The sequence below is a fragment of the Bos taurus genome, chromosome 11 (genome assembly GCF_002263795.3).
Source record: "Bos taurus isolate L1 Dominette 01449 registration number 42190680 breed Hereford chromosome 11, ARS-UCD2.0, whole genome shotgun sequence".
NCBI lineage: Eukaryota > Metazoa > Chordata > Mammalia > Artiodactyla > Bovidae > Bos > Bos taurus.
In genome coordinates, this window is record NC_037338.1 from 40,240,055 (window position 1) to 40,245,025 (window position 4,971).

General features: G+C 34.8%; 1 non-coding gene across 1 annotated transcript; it reads left to right on the plus strand.

Moving 5' to 3' along the window:
- The first annotated feature begins 497 nt into the window (after window positions 1-497).
- Window positions 498-569, plus strand: TRNAC-GCA (transfer RNA cysteine (anticodon GCA)). The gene has a single exon. It is a non-coding gene; the product is annotated as a tRNA-Cys (tRNA).
- The last annotated feature ends 4,402 nt before the right edge of the window (window positions 570-4,971 follow it).

Genomic DNA, 4,971 nt, shown 5'->3' on the forward strand with positions numbered 1-4,971 from the left:
CCAGGCCTCCCTGTCCATCACCAACTCCCAGAGTTCACTCAAACTCAGGTCCATCGAGTTGGTGATGCCATCCAGCCATCTCATCCTCTGTCGTTAACAAAGGTCAAAATCGTGTTTGAATTAGTTGAGCATCCAACTTGAGCACAGCACTGTGGAAGGACAGGCACTGGGCCAAATGGACAGTATGCTGGAAAAGGACTCCATGGTCCCAGTTCCAGGCAGAGCTCCACCACCACCAACCCTGACCTGGGCAGGTTGCTTCAGCTTCTCTAGAGGCATTTTCCCTGGCCCTTAAGTGGGTACATCAAATTTGCTTTGCAGCATTGTCCTGAGGCTTGTATGTGAACTAGGCAGTAATTTAAGTTGGATGAAATGGTATACTATCACAATAAATTTGCTAGACAGATGGAAGGTACATAGGAAAGCAATAAGGCATTAGAGGCCATGGGAAGAAATGTTGAAGAAAATTAAAGTGCCCCAATGCATCAAATCGGGCTTCCCTAGTGGCTCAGATGGTAAAGCGTCTGCCTGCAATGCAGGAGACCCAGGTTCGATTCCTGGGTCGGGAAGATCCCCTGGAGAAGGAAATGGCAATCCACTCCAGCACTCTTTGCCTGGAAAATCCCATAGACGAGGAGCCTGATAGGAGCCCATAGACGAGGAGCCTTTGCGTCCATGGGGTCGCAAAGAGTAGGACATGACTGAGTGACTTTACTTCACTAATGTATCAAATTGTCTTTGTTTTCTAGAGTTTACTTCCCTCTCTCATACCTTCCTCCCTTTGTTCTGAACTGAGGCACAGTCAAGAGGCTTCTCTCCCTGCAGACTCTATATTGCCACGCCACCTGGAATGTGTTTTCAGCTTAAATCTAAACAATTCAATGTGAAAAATGAAGCCAACCTAACTTTAGGAAACATGAAGTAAGAGGGGCTGACTTCTATAATAACTTGAAAATTTTCAAAATGTCAACTAGACCAATATAATGTTTTTAATGAGCTCTAATCATAAATACATTTGTGTGACACAATTTAATTTATTGGGAAACTTTCATTTTATTCGATCTTTTTTTCTTTTTAATGTGAAAGCAAAACATCCAATACACTGCCATAATACAGTAAATACAATTTTCTAAACCAGAAACCATGGCAACAGCTTTTAATAATAGAATATGATTGGCTTCATATGAAAAATAAAACCACATTCTAAATAATTAAATTGTTTCTCAATATAAAATAATAATATTGCAAGCATTTTCATGTTTTTGTATGTACAATGTGATACACTGTTTCAGTCTGTAGGGAAGCCTATAATTACCAGACTATCTTTTCATATACTACATTCTTGTTGTCACTAATCCAAGAATTAAAATGATAATTCAAAGAAAATAACCTGTCTGAAATGAGAAACCTGAGAATTAGGTCCTTTAGAATGAATTCTTTTTATGTTGGTCCATTCAAGTGAGTGCATTTTCTATGATTCTGCAGGAAGGGCTTTATAGTTTTTAAAAGGGGTCAAGGCAGGAACACTGATTTAAATACACTGCTGTCAATTTGGCCTCACATATCTGCATTCATATATCCCAGGAGTTTAAACAAATAGGCAAAGGCTTTTCATTGACACAATGTCTGTTCAAATAAAAAAATCTGCTGAAAAGAGAAAATTTTAATTCAAGCATCCTGATGTTTAGCTTCCCAGTAGGCATTTGGCACCACTGAAACAACACATCTGTATGGCTAAAATTGCTCCCTTTTCCTCTGCATTGTCTGGCAGGGCTTTCCGAAAAGCAGACCATAGTGGAATCACTTTACCAAGTTCCAATTCAGAATTCAAATCATATTCCCTATATGCTATTCAAATGTCTTATAGATAGAATAAGATTAAGGGAATACATAACTAGATAAATGACTAGTACAAGTCACTCAGTCGTGTCTGACTTTTTGCGACCCCATGGACTGTAGCCTACCAGGATCCTCTGTCCATGGAATTCTCCAGGCAAGAATACTAGAGTGGTTGCCATTCCCTTTTCCAGGGGATCTTCCCGACCCAGGGATTGAACCTGGGTCTCCTGCATTGCAGGCAGCCTCTTTACAGTCTGAGCCCGAGATAAATGACTGGATAATAATAAAAGAATGAATAATTCATATACATGAAAGGTTCAGGTAGTGATTATCACACACAAGGTCCTGTTAAGTCAAAAAGAAATTCCTGTATCCAATATAGCATCTCTACCAGAATGAGTAAATAATGCTTTATTACTCCAAAGGTCAATATGATATTACTTAGTCTGACAAATTCTAATAGTTATAGCACAGTTATTAGAGGCAAAGTCAGAGATGGTAGTAACAATTTTGACCCTAGAAATTTCAATCCTATTTTCCATGAGCTAATCAGAGGAAGGTATACTGCCTCTCTTCAATGTCTTCAATATGATATATTCGGGTTGCTGTTCAGAATATATTTCTCAAAATCATATGTGCTATTAACAAATACTCATGGGGGATTTAAAAGTATGTTCACATATTTCTCAACATGTTGTGATCCATCCTGTGGTTTCATCATAGATTCTGTGCATTATATTGCTGTGCAGTATAACATTTAATTTTCATAAGGGTACTGACCATTAGATTACTAGAACCCTTGTTTATAATAAATAGAAAGTTTTATATATATATATATAATATAATAATAAAATTTTAAATGCTTATATTTTTAAAGATTTCTCTTTGAGAATCCCAACTATTACAGAGCTCTCTCCTTAATTGTTTATTTATACTAGAACCAATCATGTAAGACCTATTTCCGTGTAACTGCATATTACACTTCCTTTATATGGCTTACTTAGCATCTATTAACAACTCATCTTGGCCACATAGTAAGAAAGAATATGTGCACTTTTTATAAAAGTAGAGAAACAGCATGAATATTACCGTAAGCTGTCCACAAAAGAAACAGGAATGATGCCAGATATACATTTGGCTGACCAGGACCTGATTTGTGTGTGCATTTCTGGTAAAAATGGATAAATGACGGAATACTGATTCAGCATCTCAACTGCTCTATTTCTTCTGACTTTGATTATAAAAATATAGCAAAAAACACAGCTAATTCATTCCTGCTGTCTCCCATCTACTTTTACCTTAGCCCAGGAAATCCCAAAGTGTGAAACTCAAAGACTTTAAAGATTTCAATAGGATAAGCTTTCATTTAGAGTGAACCTCTCAACTTATACTTTACACAATTATTTTTACTGAAATGTTACATTTAAGGTACTCTTGATTGTTTCCTTTTTATCAATTCCTTAAGTTTGTTTAAAAGGTGATTACAATCATATTATTTCAGAGGTCATTCCATATACAATTGAAGAGTCAGAAAAAATCCTTTGCAATACATTGAAAGCAATATTCGTAATTCATTCTAATGTATGGATGAATGATAGTTATCTTGGGCAAATAAGTATTTTAGAAATACTGGTAAAACTCTCAGAAAGGAAAAATAAAAACATCCAGTGAAAGTACATACTTCTGCTTTTAAAAAATATAGAAATCATTTGCAATTATTTAAGAAAATTACATTTTAATTTATATTTAGAGAATTTGTTTCAGAAGCATGTTTATCATCCATTAGAAAAACACATTTCTGTTCTATGATGTATTATTTGTAAAATATGAGAATATAAATAGCAATTTCATGTTTTCCAAAGCACTTAAATTTTAAGTAACCAACATATGTACTATTGTATATGTTTGAAATACTTACGTTGTCTCTATTACTTATGTTGTCTTTTCTCAGTAAAAAATACTAATCTCAAAAAATTCTTTGTTTTTTTTTTTTTACCTTTTCTATCTATAATCAGTTTCAAGTGGGAAATCATTCTTGGAATTCATACTTTAAAGTAGGAAAAAAGGAGAAAACTTATAAAATACTTTGTGGGTTAAAATTTGTATCCTGGTCAGTAAATTTTATGACCTAAAGCAAGTCCCTGTGGTACCATTTGTTATAGCTAAAATGATTGGAACTGGGGGCCCATGACACTCTTACCTGTTTCTGTAGATTTATTGAAAATTAGCAATTCCATTTATATCTCTGAGATTTCAGGGATTACACTGTTATAGACTAGAAAATTGATGGATTTATGAGTCTAGTGAATCTAGTTGTACCGACTAATAGAGCAACTGAGAAAATTTAGGGGTCTGTACTCCGAAAGGAGTTAACCTTTGGATAAAGAAACATTTTTCAAGCAGAATGTGAGAAATTACTGAATCCATAAATTGTCATTGCTGCACAGTTGAAGAGAGAGCGAGAGCGAGAGAGAGAGGGAGAGAGAGAGGGAGAGAGAGAGGGAGACAACAGCACATTTAACTTTTGTATGAGAAACAAAAGTTACCCAAAACACTATGACTTTAGTTTGCTAATATAATTGATTATGGGGTATTTACTGCTGAATTGTAGTATTTCTTGGCTGTGGATTTTCTTTTCAGTTGTCTTGTTCAAACAGCAGGACATCACTTATGGGAATTTCCATAACCCCTTGAATCTTAGATCACATATCCCTCCTAATCTTCAGCACTGTCCCAGGCACAAAGCAGGCATATAATTGTTGTTTGTGGGTTTTGATAAACCAGATAAATACATAAATACATATTGACTGCCTGTGATTTATGTTAATATCAGAGATGCCAGCGCAGATTTCAAATAATTCTATGGAAATGATTTGCCTCCCAAGGAACTTGACCATGTCTTCTATGTTAGAAAGAGGTCTATGAAAAAAAAATAATAAATAAAAAAATTAATTAAAAAAAAGAAAGAGGTCTATGTGTTTGAAATTTTATTAGATGTAAAAGTTTATTGAATTATAGTCTGATGGTACGTATTTGTGAAATTCTTACTACTTTTTTCCTTGTTTTACTATTATATTTAGCCAAACAATATATAAGTAACTTATAGTAGATCTGACATTAAACTTGTTCATA